The following is a 24,285-nucleotide window of genomic DNA, read 5'->3' as shown; positions in this document are numbered from 1 at the left end:
GGAAGGCCCACCCCATTATAGGCAGAGCCATTCTCTGGGCAGGTGGTCTTGGGCTAAACAAAAAACAAACTAGGCAAATATGACCCTAGAAGCAAGCCAGGAAGTGATGCAAGAAGCAGCATCTCTCTGTGTTTCCTATCCTGACTTCTCTGAGATAGACCATTACCTGGGAGTTGTAAGAGCAAATAAACCCTTTCTTCTCCTTGGTTATTTTTGGTCATAGTGTCTGCAGCAGTAACAGAGTAGAATAGAATAGAATAGAATAGAATAGAATAGAATAGAATAGAATAGAATAGGATAGAAACTAGACCAGCCACCATCAGGGTTGGACCCTCTCTCCTCCACTGTCCTTCCCCAATGTCATTACCTTGATCACTTTTCTGGGAGCCATGTTGGTCCAGGCTTAGGTGCAACAGTCCCCTTTAATGATCCAGGACACAGTTGGATCGTTTCCTTTACTCTCCTGGCCTTAAGAACGCCCATGTCAGACTGGAAGCACCTTCAGAAGCTGCCGGTTACAAACTCTAGACGCCCCAGGCTTTGCAGGCCATTGAGGTACCAGAGGAATGATGACCAGGTCAGTCCGGGAATCTTGGACAAGGAGACCTCCAAAGGCAGAGAGATGCCTTTCTGCAGGTGGTACCTGAGGTCTGGATCCTTTTTCCTTAGACAGTAAGCCATCCTCCCTCTGTCTCCTGAGCCCCAGGTTCAGGGCTGACATCTTTGATCCAGCCTCCTAGAGATGGCTGAAGCAGGGTGTACCCACTCTGTGTCCTATCTCCTCATACTTTGGCTGTCTTGGGGTGACATGTGCCACCACCCCAGCAATCTCAGTCTAGGTCTCCTTAAATGTCTGGTTTTCCACTTCAACAGCAGGGACCCCCAGCCCTGCCCAGGACAGGCACATTCAGTTGCAGATTCAACTACAGTGGCTGCTTAGTTTTTGTGGTATTCGAAGGAACAGGAACCGCTAATACCATAAAGTAAGGTAGGAGGTCATAGGGACGCTTTTCCCATTTAGCTCTGAATGTACACAGCATTCTCACTGGTGGACAGACTGCATACTCTCTAGGCTGCCCAGCGACGGAGGGTAGATCCTGACTACGCCACTGTCACAGGACAGGGGAAACTCCAGGAAGCTGAGGGGCTTGGGGAACTTGCAGGCATATACGGGGCTATTGAAGATTGGTACCTATTTGAACTGGAGCACCTTTGTTGGACTTAGACTTGGGGTGTGGGTGTGAACCAGGAGGGGATGGCTCCTGATCTTTATTTTAGGGGTGTTTCAAGGGTGTTTGAAGCTAAGGTCAGGTCAATTACTCCAGAATAAAGTGCATGGCGGGAAAAGGGAAATTGTCCCCCCAAACCCTAACGACATAATGCCTGAAAATGCAAAAGGCCAGACAAACCAGGTACAGCCTGGTCTAAAGTGAAAGAGCCAACCTTGTCAACAGATACGCATCCCCAAGGCAGCTAAGGCTTGGAGAAGACAGAAGACTGTGGAGTAGACCAAGGGGAGGGGCTGCAGGTAGACTGGCCAGCTGGAGTCTGACCACATTCCTCTTTTCCTGTCTTCTGCCCCCAACCTTGGGCTGGTCTTGGCTCTCATGTTCTTTGGGGACCTCTTCTGGTCTCTCCAGACTTACTTAGCTCAGGACCTGAAGGCGCATCCAAAATACCCATCAATCTCCCAACAACCTCTGTCCTGTAGCTACTAGATGCTTCCATCAACCTCTGTCCTGTAGCTACTAGACGCTTCCATCAACCTCTGTTCTGTAGCTAGCTACTTGACGCTTGGCCAGCAAGCAGGCCACATCCGAGTCCTCAGTGTGGGCTCCAGAATTGGTTTCAAAAATCAATATCTTTCTAGGAATGGGCACCAGGGCCCGGATGAGGTCGGTACAGCATAGTTGGGGTGTCCAGCATTACGAAACAATGATGAAGAAGATGACTGGCTAGGCAGGGTTCGGGACAGCTGACACCAGAGCATACATGGAAAGACCAAGCCAGTTACAAGGTGTACCCAATCAGGAGGCTCCAAAATGTGACACAGATTTGCGTTTCCTTTTGATTCCTTCCTGGTGGTTTACGTAAGAGGCAGCGTGTTGGGGCCAGGAAGGGACGGAACCATGGGGCTGGGTTTGCACCAGCTATGCGAAGCCCCTCCGCTCTGCCCCCGCCTTCGAGGGGCTTTCTTGGCTGGGTCTGTTCCTGACAGAAGGGAAGCGAGTTGCCGGGGGTGGGGGGGCTTGGCATGTGTGTGTGAGAGTGTGTGTGTGTGTGTGTGTGAGAGAGAGAGAGAGAGAGTGGTGTGTGTGTGTGTGTGTGTGTGTGTTTAAAATACAGAAAAAAAGAAGCATGGCTTTCCTCAGCTGCAGAGGCGGGCCGGGTTCTATCGGTGCCAAGTCCCTCAGAGCGGACACTGTGGGGACACGGGAGGCACAAGAAGGCTGCAGAGGTGAGGGACGGGTGTGGAGAAAAATGGACGCTTGCCATCTCGAGCGCCAGCGGGTGCACAACGCCAGACCCCACGAACAAAACCCACGGCAGATCTCTGGCAGCCCATGTTAGGAGGCAGAAGACAGTTGGCAGCACTGCAGCACAGAGGGCAGCCCGGGAGCGGGCGGATGTAGCCAAGGCCGGCACGGAACAGGTAAGGATGGGGTGGGGCTCGCTAAAGTATAGGCAGCTGGTATCTGTGTTTGGAGTACCTGTGGGGGCTGAGTTGGATGTGGGTGCGGGTGCCGTGCCAAGGGAGCTTTCCAAGGGCCAGTTCTGAGGGAGTCTGTCTGCCTAGTGTCCAGAGCATCTCTGTGTAACCTCTGGGCCCCTTAATATGTCTTGGTGCCCGCTGCTTGCCTATGTGTGCTTCGTGGGTATTCTAAAGATGTGGGGTGGGTTGGCCTGGGTGGGCCATCTGGAATTGTGAATACAGCAGCCGCGCCCCATGGTGGTCCCGCGGCTGCATCATCTCTGCCGATGTCCGTCCTCCTAGGGATGACCCTCTCTGCATTGATCACGCCAGGTCCCCTGACCATGAACAGATCTGTTTCCTTTTGCAGGTGGGTTAGGGTGGGCTGGGGCTAAGCTGGAGGGTCCCGGAGCATCCAGCACCGCACTCTCTCAGTTTTCCCAGAGCCCCCATCCTTACCCACAGCCAGGCTTGGCACCTCGGTGCCTGTGTGCAGATCAATGGGACTGGAGCCAAATGCTGTCAAAGGGATCCGGGTGCCAGTGCCAAGGAGCCAGCTGCTGAGGGCACGGGTGGGGTGTGCTCTGGAGGGGAGGAGCGAGTGGCTGGGCTTCCTTAACAGCTCCAAGGACAAAGCTCACTCCCTTCCTAGTGGTCATAGGCTGGTCAAAGAGGGTGGGGCTGAGGGATGGGAACATTCTATCTGGTATGGCATGGGTGGTCCCAGGTGGTCAGTGTGGGGCATGCAAAGCTATGGGTACTGTCCTTGTGCCCAGGAACCTTCCTTAAGCGAGGTCCCAGGAGAACATAGAAATCCAATTTCTTCCTTTTCCCTCCCATCATTCCTTTTCCTTCTTCTCCATCAGCAGCAGAAGCTGGCATGGGGCTCCGGGATTCACGTCTCAGGCTGGTGGGATAGCAAGAGGATCAGTGGAGTTATATTGTCACTGGGGCCACTCTGTTCCAGTGTAATGCTCTAGGAAGTCACTTTAATCCCAGAAAGGTGTCTCTCGAGGTCTGGGCACTCAGGTAAGCCAAAACATTAGCTTTGGTGCTAACCCCGTGGTGCCCAGCTTCCTCTGCGGTCAGGTTGGTCGAGGCTTTCTGACTGTGGAGAGCGTAGTTGGGAGAGCCAAGCAGAGCAGAGGAGCCTCCCCAGAAGCAATGGGGAGGGGCCTTGAGGTAAAGACATCAAGGAGCACGGTCCAGAAACTGAGAGGCACAGGGACTGGAACCGGCAGTTGGGAAGGAGGGAGAGAGAGAATTTCCACTGAAGGCTCAGAGCCCAGCAAAGGCTAAGCTATAGATATCCCATGGGCAGCCCAGTTGGAAAGGGCTACCAGGCATGCATACTGCTTAACCAACCAGAGACCTCTCCTTACAGCCCAGGGAGGCACTGCCACAGTGGGCTACAGCCTTTAGACAGATTCTGGCTAAAGCTTTGTGAGGATCGAGCTCCCTTTAAAAATCCTGGGAAGGGCTAGTCCCCTGTATGTCTCTGCACAGGGCTGAGGATGAATAAGTGCGTAGCCACAGGGCATTTGGAAACGTTAAGGCGAGAAGGCACAGACCTACCACGGTCATGGTACACACAGGGCCAGAGGGCTCATTGTCAGCTGGACGCAAGGTGACAAACCTGTGTTCTCACTGGGAGGACTCAAAGGGACACCCAGTCAGGCTTCCTGGCTCCAAGCCACAGACTCAACATCACCCATGCTGAGCCTGAAATTCTCAGAAGTCTGACCTAGCTCTGGGCCCGGCTGATGACAAGGACCCGCTTAGCTGATAATGCTCTGAGTAGAGCCTCTGGCTCTGGGGACCGGGTGGACATAGTAGAATGAGCGGGAGTCAGAAGGAGTTAGAACTGGCTGTGTAGACTTTATTCGCTGAGTCCGGGTTCACTCAGGTGCTGAGGACACCAAGTAGTAATTGGTCTTACGTCCCCTGGCATGGGAACATGCTGGCCTGGTTTAGAATCCCTGGTCTGATCTTTAGGCTGTCCTAGCTGTCCCCCCGAGGCCCCATGGTCCTTGTCCCACAGCCTTAGTCCACAACACAAACACGCTTTTTACAAGAGAGACCCTGGACACCCACTGGGCCTTCCCCTAGCTCCAGGCTGGTGTAGGTAGCATGCCCGTCTGCCTGTCACATCCACCTCTGGAGAGTATTGGCTTGTCTCCAGTATGGAAGTTCCCTGGGGACCCTCCCACCCAGAGTTGCTGTGGCTTGGCCTGGAGGGTAGGTATAGGGGCTTGAGTTCCCCATGAAGAGCAAGTCTGTTGTTGATGCTACTAGAGATAAAAAGACCACCGGGCTGGGGCCCCTCTGGGTGCTGAAGAGCTGTGAAGCCACCTTCCCTTTTGTCCTGGGCTCCACAGTGCCGGAGGATCGGGAGGACCGGGGAGGCAGGCAGAGAGTTGGTATCCACCTGCCTCCCAGCTCTTGCTTCCCGCTCTGCCTCCCAAATTTCACAGTGCCTGCTTTCTGTGCTGGCCCAACTCCCTGGAGACTCCACCAGATGTTCCTGGGCCTCACGTTTGCTCCCTAATGAAATATTCATGCAGTTGATCTGCCTCTTGACATGAAAACCTCCTGCAGCTTCCCCACCACCGGGAGCACCCCCTCCCCCCTGCAGCTCGCTCCCCCAATGTTGACGGTGAGCAGGCACCTACTAGGAGCACCCCTAGGGCTCTAAACTGAATCTGTCTCTTGTCCTGAGCAGGGTCAGGGTCTCTTGTGACTTCATCTTTCACCCTACCCTGGGGACTACACTGACTCCACACCTCCCCCTCCCAGGGCCCAGGGTCAGCACCTACAGGTATCACCATGGTCTTGGTTCTGAATGGCTGGAGAGGCCATTCTGCATGGGACAGACACCCCAAGAAGCATCCCACTCTATCCTGTGAGTCCAGGGAGGATGGGCTGTGCGTGTCTTCTGTTGTCCCACACTAATAAGCACCTGCGGCCCACCCATATTCCTCCTGCTGGGAGTGGCTGACCAGCCTGACTCCTGACATCCATCCACTGGCTCCTCTGCGATACAGATACAGGCTCTGTAAATGGAGGCTGGCCTTGCCAATGTGGAGCAGAAGACCTGCTGTGCCTTCTAGGTGTCACACTCCCCCGCAGCCCTCAAAGGTCCTCAGGAAAGCGTAGCTACTGCAGTCAAAGGAGAGCTGTCCCACCTGGTCTGGAAATGGTGGACAGAAAGCAGAAGGAGGACAGGAGGCCATGGACTGGGGCTAGTTACTTCCTAGGGTCCACAGGCCAACTATTGGCATAGGTGAGCAAGGCCCACATACCAGTCTTATACTGGGGCAGGTTCCTGTGGTCAGTCTGTGACTCTTCTGCTAAAGTCAATGATCGGAGCAGATGGAACTGTCCCTTGTCCCTCTACCCTTATGCTAAGCTGCTCTGTCAGGCCCTAGACCTGGGTCCCTCATAAATCCAGAACCTCAACTTGCAGGATTTGAGCACACAGGAACTCTCTGCCTGGTGGAACTCTGGGTTGTCACTCTCACGGTAAATGGGGTACCTGGTCTTCTCTATGCCTGGATGTTGTGTTTTACAAAAAAGAAAGGAAGCCAGGGATATGTTTGGGAAAGGTGTGGTATGGTGTGGGGGAAGAGGGTCCCTCTGCGGGCCCATGCTGAGCCATCCCTTCCCCCCGAGGGACCAGCTACATGATGGTATAGTATAGAATAGAGTTTATTAAGGACATGGGGAGGGAAGTTGAGGGGTGGTAGAGACAGAGAAAGGTGGAGAGAGAGAGAGAGAGAGAGAGAGAGAGAGAGAGAGAGNGGNGGNAANCNNCNGGNTTTTTTTTTTTTTTTTTTTTTTTTTTGGTTTTTCGAGACAGGGTTTCTCTGTATAGCCCTGGCTGTCCTGGAACTCACTTTGTAGATCAGGCTGGCCTCGAACTCAGAAATCCGCCCGCCTCTGCCTCCCGGGTGCTGGGATTAACGGCAAGCAGCCCCTTTTATAGTAAGTCAGGCACACCTGGCTATTGCCAGGTAACTGTGGGGCGGAGCCTAGAAGAAATGCTACACTGGGTACATACAAAGAACTCTGAGTCTGGCCTATATTCCTGGCCTTGCCCCTGGCACCTATGACATCTGAAGGTCATCCACTTGACCCAACCTCAATAATGGCCCAAGACAGCTCACCAGTTACAGAGTCTATGGGGACTGTCCTTTTCACAGTTCTCGCCTGAGGGTCGCTGTTGTTCTGCCTGCGGGGGGGGGGAACCCCTCAAATGGGTTGTCAGCTCCAGGAACCCCTTACCAAACATCATGCTTAAGTTCCCACACAAAGTCAAGGCTCTGCCAGCTCTTGCTCCTTGAGGAGGAGACAGTGTGCCCACACGTCATTCAGCATAGGTGGCGGGTGGCCCGCTGAGTGTCTACGCAGAGCCATGGAGATACGTCCATGGCCTCTGACTTCAGTATCACTGGTTCTATCTGGTTGTGGCCTTTGATAGGATTCTCCAATCACGGTTCTGAGTGGGAAGAGATGGGTGGGACTGAGAGAGAGGCCCCGGGGAAGAGTTACATGCTGTGATCACGGCCCACAATCGATCGATCGATCGATCGATAGCCTCGGGTCAAGTTTTCCTGTGTGTGTAATGATGACCCCAGTCACAAACTCAGGGGAGAGCCCTTGGCTTGGCGTCTGCCCCAGTCCCACCCTTCATGATGGTGGCTGGTGGTGCTCAGGGTCATTCTGCCACTGCCACTGACTTCGTAGGGTTTAGACAACCCCGTTCTTTCCCCTCTTTCCTGGGGTCACTCTCATGGAGGCCTAGGAGATGCTCACGGATGCAAGAGTCGCCGGTCCGGCTACTTTCACAAAGGACCGGCGTCTCTTGCATCCGTGTCACAGTAAAGAGGACCCGAAGTCCTTGGGAACGTGATTCCTGGCTTTTAGAGTGTGGCTCCTGGCCTCATGGTCCTTCCCTGGGTAAGTCGTGAGGCTATCCAGCTGTCCTGTGGGCTGGTACAACAAAATGCTACTCCGAGACCCTCAGGACACTGCTGTACTTGGGGACCTGGGATATGGGGGCAAAGATAGGCAAAGGTTCAAGAAGGGTAAGGTTGATTGAGATGGAGGGAGGTCTTGGGGCAGTGGCCGGGGAAGGGGTCAGACACTGTCCCCTGGAGAGAATCTTCAGAGAAGAAGGAAAGGGCCTGAGTAGACCTTCTACAAAGACTCCATACCATCCAGGGGGCTGCCAAGATTCCCTGGTCAACCAAAAGGCAAAGCCAGGACTCGATCTTTTACCAGAGGGTAATAAATGTCATTAGCCACCACTGTGGGGCTGTGAGACTCTGGAGCTCCTGTTCTTGACTGACAGCCACAGTAGGCTGAATGGAAACTCATATTCTCTTCCCATCTGCCTAGGGGCCCCAAGAAGTCCTCTGCTCTGACCAGGCTCAGGGGGCTAATCCCATGGGAGTAACCTGGCAGGTCCACTGAGACACCGGGGACATCTGCTTCCAGATGGCCTTGTCTCTGCCAGTTGTCTGACTCAGGTTGACTGTCTCTGACCGCAGAGCGAGGAGCCATGCTACTGGATTCTAGTTCAGCACCTCCAGAGCTAAAAAAGGAAACAGCTCAGAGAGGCCCGATGCTTTCCTGAGGCCACATTGCTGCCTGGGGCCAGAGCCAGGATTGAAGAGCTTAGGTCCCTTTACCTGGAGCACTGGCCTCCTTTTGGGGACCAGCCACCAGGAGCTGGAGTGTCAACCTACCTTCCCTTGGATCTCTCCACAGGGACTCCCAGCCCTTGGAAGTTCATGGACAAGAATCCAGGACTAACGCCCTTCCCCCACTCAGGCAACGGGTTTGAGAGAACGGGTTGGAGTCAGGGAGGGTCTGGGCCACATCTTCCCTCCCTTCCCTGGCCCCCGCTGACTCTCCCCATGCTGCCAGCGAGGTAATAAGCTATGCATGTCGTGTAGAAATGAAACATGTTCCGCAGAACAAATGGTGTTAATTTGCAGCAAGCTCCACAGCCCAGCATTACAGAGCGCCTGGAGGGGCGGCTGCAGCAGCTGCGCCAGAATTAACAGCCTCGCACACAGCGAATTAGCGGGGCCATGCATCACCATCAGAGGGACAAAGCGCCCCGAACCCCAAGACTCCCACAGCTCTGTGCTCCAGGGAGGAAGCTGGCTCCTTGTGGTGAGAAGAGAAGCCATGTGTCTCTTCCCTTTCAGAGGTCCTAGCCCACAGGAGTCAAAGGTTCCACCTAGGCTCCATGTAGCTGGCCTTCCAGAACGCGCGGGGGGGGGGGGTGTCACTGCGTGGCCAGCTGTTGTCCAAATACATCTGGGGCCAGTCCGAGTGGGAGCCTGAGCTCCCGATGCCCACTGTAGCAGACTCACAAGACGCCTCCTTCTGTTTTCTTGCGGTCTGATTGTGCTCTAGGCCTCTCTCTCACCCCTCCCCACAAGGGGCCTAATTAATCTGCCTGTCTATTTACTTCTACTTATTGCTCGCCTATCGGGCTGCTTGGAGCTGCCGGTCTGTATTGATCGTTCTGAGATGCACCATCTCCCTGGCGATTCATCTTCCTCTGCGCCCCCCCCCCGGCACCCTCCCCCCTGCCATCCATCCCGCTGGCTGACGAGTGTCTGCCCTGGGTGTTAGGAGAAAGCTGCAAATTGCACGTTACATCTTAATGGGCAATTCCAGTAACTTCATTGCAGCTGATGAATATTTAACACCACCCATCCATCCCCCTGTCGCTACCCGACCTGGGGGAGGGGGGGTGTCCGGGGCTTCCACTTGCTGTCTCCTGCCTTGTACCTTCTGAATTTGGAAGTCTGGGCTGCTCTCTCTGGACAGGTGGGAAGGCAGGTGGGGGAGGGTGGCGCGCTCATTTGTCTGTGCTACAGAGAGAGCTCAGGCACTGTCTCGGGGTTTTTTTCCCCAGTCCCGGTCTTGCTTTGGCTATAGGTCCCCACCTCTCTCCTCCGTGAGCGGGAGGGTCATGCTGGAATGCATGTCTTCTCTTGGAAACCCAAGGTATGACTCTGTTTTTTGAGACCCATGCTGGACACTGAGGGCTTCCTGTGAACACTTCTAGAGTGATGGACCAATGGGCAAAGGCGTCAACAGGAGCCTGGACTCAGAATTAGAGAACTTCAGGCAAGTGTCTCGGAAGTATCTTGTCTAACATTTGAGTAGTCTAAGAGGGAAGCCGAGGGCAGCAGAGGGGAGATTATTTGCTGGGTCACAGCTCTGGGTCTGAGGCTGTGACTTGTGACTGTCCACTAGCCATTCTTACCTCCTCTGAGCCTGTTCCACCAGGGGAGTTGAGGCGAGGCCTGGATTCCTGTCCAACCAAGATCAGGGATAGCTTGCAGGTCCTGGGTGGTCTCTGAGGCCACAGCCTGCTGCCTCTTGGAGAGGTTCCCTGTATAAGACAACACTACAGCCGAGTCTGACTCACTGTCCACCCCCCACCCCCCAGCTGCCTCTGGCCCTCTGTGCACATTCTGACAGAGGTAAGGGTGTCTGTAACTGCAAAATCATTCTTAGTTATCCTGATAAGTAAGAACACACACTGTTTCAAGTCCCTCGGGCTGTGGATTTGGCACACCACTAACTCTGCTGCCAGGCAGAAAGCAGCAGCCTCCACCTTTGGGATGCACATTGCTTTGTTTCTCATCCCTAAATCGGAAGGCATGGCGCTGAGTGATGAGAAGAAGCCAGATGTGAAGAGAGCTTTTAACTTGGGAGACCGGTGCTGGGGAGACCTGGGACAAGCTCAGTCTCTGCCTTTAGCAATGCCAGTCTTTTTATCTGTAGACAGAAGACTTACACTTACTATTTATTCGGTGTGCATGCGTGCGTGAGTAAGGATTCAATAAAAGTATAATTTGAACTTCTGGTAGGAAGTTGGCATTGCGAAGGTGATGATGGTGATGATGATGCTAGCCATGATGGTGACAGAGATGCTTGTGATAATGACTGTAACTTGTCCTGATGGCGGTGGCGATGGCGATGACGGTGGTGGTGGTGGTGGCGATGGCGATGACGGTGGTGGTGGTGGTGGTGGCGATGGCAATGGCGGTGGCGGTAGCGGTGGCGGTGGCGGTGGCGGCGGCAGCGGTGGCGGTGGCGATGGCGATGGCGATGACGGTGGTGGTGGTGTCTGCATCGTAGTGATTGTGGTGCTTGACAGTCATTGGACATTAGGACTGTGGCATTGCTTGCAGTGTCAGTGGATCTGGATCACCGAATCCTTCCAGGACCTCCCACACTGCTTGGTCTATGTGTCAGCAGGGAGCTTCCTCTTTTGTAGCTTCACAACTTTCAGTGTGTCCAGCAGATCAAGGGCAGTCTCACCGATCCTTCCTCCAGCTTCCCGACTGGCAGATGTTTAAGTATGTTGAGGTAACGGCCTGGGACCATGGTTGCTGTTCAGATTACAGGACAGGTTTTCTGCAGAAATGTACAGATAGAGGGAAAGGGACCACGCAGACTCTTGGAGCAGTAAACATCTAGGCTCCATGTTCATTGAACGGCTATTGTGAATCCTCACAAGAAAAGCGGTCAGGACACTTTGGGAAAAAAACCATGCTTGGACTCGGGCAGTCAGTATTGCTGAGACCAGCAGCCAGGGCACTGAGATAGAACCAGAGAAAATGGTGGGCCAAGACATGCTTCCATGATCCTAAAACCAAGGCAAGAAGGGGCGGTGAGCCTGTATATGGCAGAGATATAGGTTTGGAGCCTGGGGCTGGTAGTCAGGGAGGGTAGACTTCATCAAGGAATGAAGAGTTCCAGGTCTAGGATCCATCTTCGGCTTCCAGAGGGGTCCTGAGCCAGCTCCCCTACTATCCCTATGCATCGCTGGCACCCGACAGCTTCTATTTTTTTGTTTCTTCCTGGTACTCAAACTCCCACTTTTCTGAGAAACTCCACTTCAGATGAATATTTACCTATCGTGGCAACATGACACATCTGGACGGTAGATGCTGTGACTGAGATACATTGAAGTGTGTGTTCCATATGCTCAGCCATCATCTGCCCTGCACGGGGCTCCTCTGTGACCCTCAGGGCTCTACCAGAAGGGGCTTGAGAGACACCTCACCCTTCTCTCTATAGCTGGGCACTGCTGGCAGTTCTCTATGTGGCGTCTTTCCCTGTGGTACTGGCTGTGGGCACCAGCAATGCAGAAGGCCTGTGTGTGTGGGGGGTGGGGGGTCTTTTTTGTCAGGGCAGGGATAAAGGTGCTTAGCTGGTGAATAATTGGAGAGTGGATGGCTAGGCATGGTCTCTGCTCTCCCCAAAGAGCTCAGTGCAAAGCAGTCCCTGGCCTCCTAACCCACCTCCAGACCAGGGGTGGCTGGCGGTCGGTCACTGCTTGGTTACATCTGCTGTGCACGCCAGAGCACTTCCAGATGTCCCAGAAGGACCCGCTCGAATGTCAATTCCATCTTCTCACAATCATTTTCCGCATCCTCTTAGCGCCGCAAGAACGCAGCCTGCTCGTTTGAATGCATAATTAGCCCAAGCATTCTACCTCGCTAATTTCAAGGCAGGGGACGCCAGTGGAGGGGGCTTAGGAATTTGCATATTAATTTAGCCGAGGGAGAGAAAAATTGTTTACCACTTTCTTCTCGCAGTTGCTCACAGAGGACTTAACTCTTTCCACTCTCAATCTGGAGACTCCAGCAGGGAGGGAGTGGGGGCGCAGCTAGCCCTCCCCAAAGACCCTACCTACTTAAACCAGACCACCTAAGCTCTGTGGGATCACTCCAGAGTGCCACACACACACTACTGGGTTCATCTAGCTATCCCTGGCTTTGCGAGGCCGTGTGTCTACCTACTTCAATATTAGACTGTATGGGGACCCACAGATGGCCCCAAGTACTCCTTCCTTAGCTGGTCTTCACATGAAACTATTAGAAGTCAGGCATCTAGGTCCCTTTGCCTACTCCACTGGCTTTATCTGTTTGCTTATTCAGCCCACAATTGTTCACTGTGTCCCACATTTAGGGACAGTGTAGTGTTAGGTGAAAGAGAAGTGTGTGTCCTAAGCACAGCCAGACCCACCCCCCCTTACCTTGTATGCTGCTGGGTCCAGTGATTGCTGGTGATTCTGGTTCTCACTGGGACTGTGTTTCCACCGTGCAGAAATGACGGTCCATGCTGTGCTTGGTGACTTCAGAGAGGACCAAGCTGTGGCAGTTCTGAGTACTGGACGAGGGTTCCATATGTTTCTGTTTCTTTAGAACAGGAAAGCTTTGCTGGAGGCAGGTTAAGGCCCATCAGGACAGGTCATGCAGAGGGCTGCTAGGGTCCTGAGCACCCAGGGGAGACAGAAGGCCAAGGTCTAGGAACAGAAATCAAGACTCTTGGAATCCAGAGTTCTAGGGAGCCATAGTTGAAGTCTTTTGGCCACATGGAATAGATGAATAGCAAGACGTTCCCTTACTAAGGTCCTCTCTAGACAAGGGCCCCACGAAAGTTCCCACAGAGCCACATGAACCCCATGCAAGTCCCACAGAACCACGTGGACCCCAGGGAAGTTCCACAAAGCCACATAGATTTCATGCAAGTTCCACAGAGACATGTATACCCCATGCAAGTTCCACAGAGCCACATATACCCCATGTAAGTCCCACTGAGCCACATATACCCCATGTAAGTCCCACAGAGCCACATATACCCCATGCAAGTCCTACAGAGTCACATATACCCCATGTAAGTCCCACAGAGCCACATATACCCCATGCAAGTCCTATAGAGCCACATATACCCCATGTAAGTCCCACTGAGCCACATATACCCCATGTAAGTCCCACAGAGCCACATATACCCCATGCAAGTCCTACAGAGCCACATATACCCCATGTAAGTCCCACAGAGCCACATATAACTCATGCAAGTCCCACAGAGCCATATATACCTCATACAAGTCCCACAGAGCCACATATACCCCATACAAGTCCCACAGAGTCACATATACCCATACAAGTCCCACAGAGCCACATATAGCCCATGCAAGTCCCACAGAGCCACATATACCTCATGTAAGTCCCACAGAGTCACATGGACCTCGGGGAAGTTCCACAGAGCCACATGGATTTCATGCAAGTTCCCACAGAGCCCACATGGCCTTGGCATTGACAGTCACAAGCCAGGAGTCAATTCTTCATTGCAATATCAGCTGCCCAGAGGCCCAGAGGCAAGCTGCTCGCCATCACTGAATCATGGGAATTCTTCTTAGTGCCTTCGGTCCACCTATGTGCACTGTGACCCATGGTGAACACCAGAGGACCCTGTCCTGAGCCTGACACTTGGCACATGCTCAGTGAGACCAACGCCCAGAAGAACTGATGCACACGTTCAGCTTGATGGGTCTGAGGGCTGTGAGTACCCTATCATTTATCTGCAGAGTCAGGGTCTTAATGAACAGAGTGGAGGCCGAGCCACTCAAGGGGAATGACCAAGGTCAATGAAGCGGGGTGATAGGAACACCCCAGAGCAGACCTGTGCTAGCTTTCCAGAAACCTATTTGGGGTAGGACAGAGTAACTAAAGGTGAAATGAGACAGAGAATGGGGAAACGACTGGCCATGACAGAGGGGCCCTGAGTGAGGGACTTCTGGGGTTGTGGACATGAACAGGTCCCTGCAGGAGGAAGGAATGGTGTTGAAGATACTCCTGGTCCCTGTACAAGGAATCAGAGCCCTGACTCAGCTGGGCTCACAGGCTTAGAGGGCTGGAGGCAAGGCTGAACCTCTTGTGGTTTGGGCAAGCCCAGCTGTGTGCCCCTGACACCAGAAGAAAAGGCACACAGGGTTCAGTAGCTCACATAAAGCCACATAGATGCTGGAGAGATGACTCAGTGGTTAAGAGCACTGACTGCTCTTCCGAAGGTCCTGAGTTCATATCCCAGCAACCACATGGTGGTTTAAATATATATATATATATATATATATATATATATATATATATATATATATATATGCCACATAGCTACCAGAACACTCTCTCCGCGTGTGTGGAGGGGGTAGTCTTACAGGATGAAGATCTGAAAGTGCTGGAAGACCCTAGGGACACACCTCAGAGCCCAGAGAGCACAGGAGTAAACTCCTACTACCTGGGGAGGGAGGTGGTCCAGAGAGTAAGTGGGGGACCAGTTCCATCTGGGGGGGTCACAGTTGCTATTCTGTTAGGTAAAGGTGAGGAATGGACTGCGCCCCCCCAATCCTGTGGCCAGGACCTCATCTCTTCTCCCATGACTCCCTGGGGCCTCCTGCATAGGAAGAGGCAAGGCCAATGAACTAAAAAGTCTGAGGCCTTCTTTGGCAATGAAAGAGCAGAGGCCCAATGTGCAGGTGCACAGTCAACGCAGGCCCAGAGTCCAGACTCCCTCCATGGGCCTCTCCGCCGAAGTTCTCAACCACCTAGGTTCTCAGGGCTACGGTGGGGCAAAAGGAGCTCCCTCCACACCTCACACCTAGCCAAGCCCAGCTGAGAGAAAGTTGGTTCCAGCTGTCCTCTCCAGCCTCCTTCCATCTGTGGTCCCCCTCTCTCCCAGAGATTTCCTATTCTCTGGCTCTCCGTTTTTCACTCTAAACCTCAAATCCCTAGGGTTTCTAGGGCCCTTCTTTCTCCCACTGTAGCAGATGCTCAGCGGGGACTCCTGAGACGAATGGGACGAATGGATAACGGATGGGGAGCTGATCTTTAGGAAGGAGACACCGCTGTGTCTAGGAGAGAACCTAGTTGTGTATTTGAACTCTGAGGGCCAGGGCCAGAAGGCTGTAGCCAGGCCGCCCTTATTGTATAGGGGGGGCAGGCGCTGCCCCGTGGCAGGGCAGGAGCCTTGGGGGAAGCTGGAACCGCTTCTCAGGCCCCCTGCTGCTTCTGCTCATCTGAGTGAGGCAGGCTGGCTTCCTTTGTGTGGCTGCGTGGGCGTTGTGGGCTGGGTCTGGAGGTAATTTGTCTGCCTCCTGCAGCTGCCTGTCACCTCACATCTGTGAAGCAGTTTCATTTCACTGTCATTAAAAATCTCAGGTCTGACAGGTAGCAAAAAATCCAACGTGAAAACAACAACCTAGGGACCAGCCTTGGCTCCGGTGGGAATCCTGCCCCGCCCCCATCCCCTGACCCCGCCCCCACCCCCCAACCAATCTACTCCTTCAGGGAGGCCAGGTGGGAGTTGGCCTTCTGCTCTGTCCTGGAGTGGGCTGGCTATGTAGAACAGGTGTTCCCTGCTACCCAATAGAGAATAACCAGAGAGTAAAGGGACAGGGACGGGGGTGGCCGGCAGAAGCTGTGGGAAGGCAGAGACCCACCCTGGACACCTGCTGCCTGGGCTGTGCCACACAGAAATCTCGAGGGGCCAAGTATTGCCCATCCCTAGATGAGGTGAGGAGACCCCTGAGACCTAGGCACACATCCAGGCGTTATGCCCGTGGTCAGGCTGGCTGACCCTCAGGGGTTCTTTACCTACTTGACAGCTCTCTGCAAGAACCCCTTTGAGAAGGTAATGACAGGGTCAAGAGAAATCCCAGTCTCTGTCTTCGTCTCTGTCTCTTTCTCTGTCTCTGGTCTCCCCCCGTCCCTCCCCCCCCCCCCCCCCCCCCCCCCCCCCCCCCCCCCCCCCCCCCCCCCCCCCCCCCCCCCCCCCCCCCCTTTTCCCCCCCCCCCCCTGTCTCTAAGACCTTCAGTGTAGGGTCTGGACTCCAGGAGCTGGGCAGGACTCCAGCCCCACCTCTCAGAACCTCTCCAGGAAGTGCACCTTCTGCTTCTTCTGAAAGAAGAGTGGATGGGACACACACAGTCTTGGTGCATGGAATGCACTGGGTCTTAAACTCAAAGAGGAGACCAGTTCTGCTGTGGGGCCATTACCCATCATCACCTCTGCTGTGGGCTGTTGGGAAGCACATGGATCCTGGGAGGATGGTAGTTGCTGTAGCCCTCCTCTTACAGGAGGTAGATACCAGGCCCCACCACAGATCTGGCACCTTGCCTATCCACCATGGGTCAGGCTCAGAGAGGTAGCCTGCACAGTGGCCCTGGTCCTGTCCTGGGCCACTGTAGGCATGTATACACCTATCCCCACCAGAACCTACGGTCTCATTGAGACTTCATCAATTAAGGCTGTGGGCTGGACCTGGCTTGGGCCGAACCTGCAGTCTGCCCCCCTACCCCCCACCCCACGTCCAGAGCATAGGCAGTGTTTCCATGCGGAGATTTCAGTAGACTCTAAGCATTGAGGATCCCTCTTGCTGGTGGACGAGGAGGCCCTCCCAAGGCCCGGAGCCCCCTTCTTGGAGCAGAGGAGTCCAGCACACAGAGGGTTAAACGCTGATGATGGCTTTGTCTCTGCATCAGTGTACATAATGTGCTGTGCATTTGCATACTGCAGTGTGCGCTCAATTAAAATGAACTTTTAATTTCTTCTAAGTAAATTACTTCTTGCCGGTACGTGATGTGCACAAATGTCAGAATAATGGGAGAGCCTTAATGAGCTGGGGAGTGGATCTTGTGGGGGCTGCCTGAAACAACCCCTGAAACACACGCGTCTTCACACCACACCAGCACGGGGCACGCCCTGTCCCTCGGGCAGGCCACACACTAACCTGTGACTGCTGGTTGTATCCATTCTACAGTCGCTATGCTACCCTCGCTGGGCCGTGGGTGCCCACTTACGCTGTCTCTCACTCGGCAGTGACCTTCTCCTTGTGTGCCTCAGATACTTGCACACTTACATATTGAGGGTTTTCCTGAGGGATGTGTGGATTCACCCAGCCTCAGTTTCCCCAAATACTCCTCATTTTGGCTGTACATGAGAATGTAAGTTTAGAGTGCTTGAAATAGCAGTTACTGAAATAAACAGGAAGGCAGTGGCAAGCATGGCTCCCTCCACCCCCATGGTCCAGCAGCCTGAACCCAGATCTGCAGCACCCTACGAGGGCAGGTGACACATTGCACCTGGTCAGAGGAGGAATGGACAATCAGACCAAGACACACAGCAGTGCAGGGATGAAGGCTGTCACCCCAAGGCCTCACCTCACACATTTCAAGTATCAGAAACTGTAAGTCATCAGCACCGTAGGCTCGGATGGGGTGAGGGGAAGCCTAGCAGAGCTCCCAGGCCCCGGCACCTGCCACAACTCAGTAGCCTCGCCTGGCACTTGTTTCAGTACCTTGGAGAGGTCCAGAAACAGGCTGTGGCCCTCCACCTCAGTCTGATTAGCCATGCCCTGCCCTCATCCACAGAGGCAGCTGACCAGACGCCATTGTGGCGCAGCAAGCCTAGATCAGCCTTGCTTCAGCACCACAGGTCTCGTGACCCTGACATGATCATTTGGAACCTCTTAGCACCTTGTCCGTGCCTGAGCCTGAGGGCGCCGCAGGTCACACTTAAATCCCCTGCTCTCGGGGCCTGCAGGATGGCTCAGAGGGTAAAAGATGCTTGCCACTAAGTGTGACGATCTGAGTTTGATCCCTGGGACCCACATGGTAGAAGACAACTGATTCATACACGTTATCCTCCCACTTCCACATGTACTTGGTAGCATGTGCACACCCACATGCACATGTGCGCACGTACACACATACATGCACATGCACATAGACACATATATACACCCACATACATGCACACACCCATACATGCACATGCACACACATATACACACCTGTATACACACATACATGCTCACATGCATGCACACACATGCACACACACATATACACACATGCACATGTACACAGACACATATACACACCCCACACCCATGCACACAGACACACACACATACATGCACATGCACACAGACATGTATACACACCCACCCACCCCCACACATACACCCATACATGCACATGCACACATATATACACCCACATACACACACACACATACATGCTCACATGCATGCACACACACATACACACACGCACACACAGACACATACACATGCACACATGTTCACATGCATACACGCACACACACACACATATATACACACTTGCTCACACATGTACACTAAGAATAAATGACATCCATCCCTCCATTCCAATTTGTGTTGAAGCTACTCCTAAATGTCTCTGCGACCCTAAGACCATGTGTGGAGCACAAACAGGTCTCCCTGGGTCTGAGCCACTGCCTGGTACAGCAGAGGTGACAGTGCCTGCCACCGCTCCCCTTAGCTGTTTGACTGCTACATTCAGACTTCTGACAGCCCTGACTTGGCCTCTCCTATCTCCCCAACTCCCTTGGTGGGACCAGACTTGTCAACAGATCTTTCTGTGCCAGCAGCAACTGTGCCAGGAGGAGGTCTACAGACTGTGGCCTCTGTGGAAGAAGGTGGCGCCAGCCGCACAAACCTTGCTGATAAGGTATCACAGCACAGTGCGGCTGCGTGCACCCTGCTCTGCAGGGGGAGGTCAGGGAGGGTTTCCTGGAAGACAGAGGCAGCATGTTGATTGTGGAGGCTGCCTCAAGAGGAGTGGCCCTGAGGGGACACGGGGTGAGGAGTCTGCCTGCCTGGGCACGAGAACCCTCTTTCTTTTGAGGTCACATCTGGGGAGCTGCAAGGTGCAGTTAGCATGGGGGAGGGGGACAGGAGAGCAACAGTAAGAGACACAGACCCCATAGCCCACATGGCTGGAGAGACAAACATGTAGTGTGCTCCTCATAGGTATGGCTGCTGAAGGACGCAGAAGAGGAACAGATGGGAAACCACTTTCATCCTGGACAGATAGAGGGAGGGAAGGGCTTTAGGGGAAGACGCACCAAGCAGGACGGGCAGGGACTGTGCTGGAGCCCAGCACTGTGCAGATGTTGAAGTCTGAAAGCTGAGTCTGGGAGTACAGGGAGTCGGCTGAGCTGACATTGTTCCAGACAAGGAAGGTGACCCTGGTGGAGGCCCATGTAGGGCAGAAACCTTCAGAGATACTGTCTGACCAGCCCAGGTTGACAGATGGGGAACCCAGCCATGATCCTCCCTGGGAAGGTATAATAATTAAAAACCGGCAGGTCACACGGTCACTGAAACAGAAGAAAGGAGCTGGTCCCAGCCGGGCAGGGTTGCCTGTGTGTGGTCTCTATGAAGCAGTGACTAGTGTCTCTGTGGCCCTGCCTGCTCAGGGACCCTGCAGGCTCACGGGAGGTCCCCGGGAGTGGGAATAGAAGACAGTGCTCTAAACACACATCTCAGCTGGGGACCTACCCCTAAGGACCTCTGACAAGCCAAGCTATGCATTCTGGTCCTCCCTCCAAGGACCTACCCTCACCCCACTTTGTCACTAGGTCCTGCCTGTTCCCTAGTCGCCATCCCCAGAATGTTTTCTCTCTCTCCTTTCTTTCTTTCTTTCTTTCTTTCTTTCTTTCTTTCTTTCTTTCTTTCTTTCTTTCTTTCTTTTTCTTTTCTTTTCTTTTCTTCTTTTTTTAAAAACAGGTTTCTCTGTATAGCCCTGGAACTCACTTTGTAGACCAGGCTGGCCTTGAACTCAGAAATCGGCCTGCCTCTGCCTCCCAAGTGCTGGGATTAAAGGTGTGAGCCACCACCACCCAGTATCTCTCTCTCTCTCTCTCTCTCTCTCTCTCTCTCTCTCTCTCTCTCTCTCTCTCTCTCTCTCTCTCTCTCTCTCTCTCCTTTCTGATCATATACAGCCGGGGGCTGAGCCGAGGACAGGCCCAGCACACAGTGGAGAATACACTGGTGAAACTCCAGCTGCAGCTTTTGGTATAGATAACTGTGAGACTCCAGCCCTTGTGATGCCCAAGGACCTCCCAGCTCCACTAGCTGTGCTATCTCCATTGAGTCTCTTCTCCTTCAGTAGGGGAGGAAGCGTCTTCCTCAATCCCAGTGGCTGAATCTGACAGGACGATCCTCTCTCTGGTCCCTTCCTTCCTATTTTTCTATTTTTCATATCCATTTTTCCCCTGAGGCTTGATAACTGCCACTCCCCTGGAATTTGGGGTCTGCATACTCAGGTGTGTGTGTGTGTGTGTGTGTGTGTGTGGTGTCCGCGTGCTCATGTATGCATGTGGGCATGTCAGGTATGTGGGCACGCCTGTGTGCCCACAGGAGGTGGCGACAGCCCAGCTCCCCCCACACACATTGGTGAAATTTACATTGAACCACAAATTAATTTCATAATTTTTTTCCCTCTAATTATGCCAACATCTGTTGCAAGGCAAGCTGTGTGTGCGCATTTTAATGTGTGCCCCCCTCACCGCTCGCCCGCTCGCCCGCTCGCAGCGTCGCTGTCTGTCTCTGACTGAACTTTTCAATAATTATCACCAAGAGAAGATCTAGACTTTCATTTCTCTTGCTGCTCCGGGGAGGGGGGAGGTGATGGGGGAGGGAAAGGGAACGAGGGGCAGATGGTAAGGGAGACCAGGAATGGGCAAAGGGAGCCATGGCTCATGGGTGCACTGGAGGGACTCCTTTGTGCCTGCAGGCTGTGAGGAGAGGCAAGGGTGAGGGAGAGAAAGCAGCTGGAAGCCCCATGAGTCATGACCAGAGACATGGCTGCTCTCTCAAGGCCTGAACATGGAGGTGTGCAGAGTCACAGCATAATTTTGACCTCCTGTGAGCACAGCCCTCTTGCAGCATGGCTGAGGAATAGTGGCTTTGCGCCGTGTGTCTTGGGAACCCTGGTACCTCATCTTGTAGGGTCCTTCATGGGTTCCTGAGATAGACTCTAGTCCTGACAGGAGGCCGGACCTGACTGGCACCTGTATGTGGTACCCACACCTAAAAGACTGGTGCTGACGAAATGCATTGCCATCCTTCCCTGCCTTCCCACCAGCACCCACCTGCTGGCCCAAGGAAGAGGGTGATCCCCCGAATCACCACTGATAAGGGACTCTCCAGAGAGAATCCTCCACCCCACCCTTGCACTGGGTGTAAGCATTCACAGGCCTGAACGTGTGAGGGTGTGTGTGAGCATGCTGTATGTGTAAGCTTGTACACATGTATACGCGATCTGTGCTCAGGCACACACGTGTAAGCGCAAGTCATCTGTGTGTCTACGCACACGGATGTGCCTATGTGAACCTGCATGTACTAACTTCTGCTCAGCCTTGCCCTGCAGATGGACCCCAGGGAGATTGTATATGTTAGGGCACTCGCTTGCAGTCAAGCCTGAAATCTGGCTCTATATCCTGTGTGCATCCTGTGACGCTAGGCAGGCACTGACCCTTTCCCGTGAGCTCCCGTGTCCTCAGGCACTTGACAAGAGCCGAGTATCCGACAGGCACAGAGAAGTCACTTGCACACAGCAACTGTCACCTGCCACAAGTGAAGAAGTGGTGCTCTTGGCTCTGCTCCTTCCTTGGAGATGGAGGCTCGAACTCCAGAAGTTGGTCTGCATGCCCTGAGCCTCGCACTTCCTCTCTTGTCATCCCTGGCCTGTCCCCATTTGTCCTGCTTGCCGCTCGGGTCCTCTTCTCCGCAGCCCACCCACCTGACAGTGGCCACAGTGGAACTTAGCACAGTGACTAACTTAAAGCCTCGCTGACATTCAGTTCACACCCACCGTCCTGTGACAGCACTCTGGGCCCCATCCCTCATCCCTAGTGTTTGTGAGGTGCTCCTAGCTCCAGCCTTTGGAGACCTCCAGTCCTTGCACACATCCTCCTTCCCAGTCCTCTTCCTCGTGACTTGCTTGGTGCCTCCCAGGGGGGCTTGCAGGCTTGCTCCAGGCGGGCTGAGGCTGTCCAAGCTCGTGCCGCATGCACAGGCTTCTCAGAAGACATCGCTAGCCTGCTTCTCTGACCTCCCCCGCTCCCCCATACACTTTTATTCCAGGCTCATAGATTTTCCAGGGCCGAGTGGTTTTTTTTTTCCTCATTCCTAGAGCCTGAACCACTGTTGATGTTTAAGGGCATTCTGTTAAATACTGAACAAATTCCAAAGCAGACACGCAAGTCACTTGTGTGTCTACGCACACAGATGTGCCTGTGTGGGCCTGCACATACTAACTTCTGCTCAGCCCTGCCTGGCAAATGGACCCATTTCTGGGACTGTGGCATCCGAATATGAATATGGGATATATTCATATTCATATTCTAGATGCCCACTGTGCCCAACAGAAAGTAAGCGGGGGTTGGGAAGAGTGGCCATCTCTAAACTAAAGCCATGTCTCTAAAACACACCTCCAAGGTGCCCGTGGAGTTCCGTGAGAGCCTGGGCACCTCCCTCAAACAAGGTGCTAGCTTTAGGTACCTGTGGACTATTGGCGGGCTCATTGCCCCTGCAAGAGACCCTCAACTGTACCCAACCGCATAGCATCAAAATGGTCCTGGGGCAGGACGTGGAAAAGGCTCTAGCAGGCCCAGGGTAGTGGAGGAATCCCACCACAGACGGAAAGACAGAAAGTTATGGAAGGAAGTAGATGGTGAGACTGCTTCTGGCCACAATTAGAATAACAGACGTCAGACAAAGACAGCTGCTCAGCTGCACTTCTGCACACGTTGGCTTGGATGTGGCATGGCTCCTGAAAGATCCTTGAGAGATGCCAGGACATTGGGGGTTCTGACTCACTCAGAACCTAGATCCACAGAGTAATCTGCGCTGTGATGGCACTACTGGGAGGTGGGGCCTCATGGGAGGGGGAGCTCACTGGGTACATGCCCATAGGGGCTCCCTTGCCCTAGGCTCTGTCTGGAGAAGGTTCTCAGGCCCCTGCTGAGTGCTGTGGAGGCCAGGACAACACAGGGGTCTTAGTGGATTCAGGAAGCAGAGGTTGACGTTCAAGGGTACTGAGGTGTATGCAATTAGCAGAGGATAGAGAGAAGGAAGCTATACAAACAAGAGGCCAGAGCAGTACACAGGAGTGCCCTGGAACCACATGTGACTCGGGTAGAGATGCACAGGCCCTGTGAGAACTGTCACAAGAAGGTGATGATGTGGTACTCCTGACGGTGTTCAGCTCTGACAGACAGAGTGTAAATGCTGGCTGAAGAGCCTGGAAAGGCAAGTCTTGAGAACAGGGTGGTGACGGTCCTAGCACAAGGTGTGCCACGTAACCCCTCTTTGTTGAACAGCTTTTCCAGCTAAGGCTTCGTGGCTGAAACAAACATCACCCTATTCATAGCAAAGATCTCAGAGGACAGACCCAGAGGTGACCCAGGTGTGGGAATTGGAAGGGAAAGATTGGAAGAAGAGCAGGGAGCAACATGTGGACCACAGGAAAGAAAGGTAAGGGAACGTGAAGATGGATCCTTTTTAAAGAATACAGATTTAAGCACAAATGTAAAGACTCAATATGGCTATAGACGCTTCAGCCTTGAAAGTCTGGATTTAGTCCCCAGCACTGTATAAACCAGGCCTGATGGTAGCTCACACCTATGCAAGAACTCAGGATGTGGCTCCACGGGTATCAGCAGTTCAAGGTCATCCTCAACTACAGATCGAGATTGAGGAAGCTGTCCTGGGATATGGGGGACCCTGTCTTAAAAACATAACACCAGGGCTGGCGAGATGGCTCAGTGGGTAAGAGCACCTGACTGCTCTTCCAAAGGTCCGGAGTTCAAATCCCAGCAACCACATGGTGGCTCATAACCATCCGTAACAAGATCTGACGCCCTCTTCTGGAGTGTCT

The 24,285-nt window shown here is 53.5% G+C and overlaps 1 long non-coding RNA gene across 1 annotated transcript in view; it reads left to right on the top strand.

Annotated features, from left to right (window-relative positions):
* Positions 1-2,327: 2,327 nt before the first annotated feature.
* Positions 2,328-24,285, top strand: part of LOC115062701 — a 22,936-nt gene continuing 978 nt past the window's right edge. The window contains exons 1-2 of the long non-coding RNA XR_003842640.1: positions 2,328-2,653; positions 23,729-23,882. This is a non-coding gene — a long non-coding RNA (uncharacterized LOC115062701). The remainder of the gene's footprint in view (positions 2,654-23,728; positions 23,883-24,285) is intronic.

The sequence above is a fragment of the Mus pahari genome, chromosome 20 (assembly GCF_900095145.1).
Source record: "Mus pahari chromosome 20, PAHARI_EIJ_v1.1, whole genome shotgun sequence".
In the NCBI taxonomy this organism is placed as follows: Eukaryota; Metazoa; Chordata; class Mammalia; order Rodentia; family Muridae; genus Mus; species Mus pahari.
The sequence above is the reverse complement of the archived record's forward strand: the minus strand, read 5'-3'. Positions and strand labels throughout refer to the sequence as shown.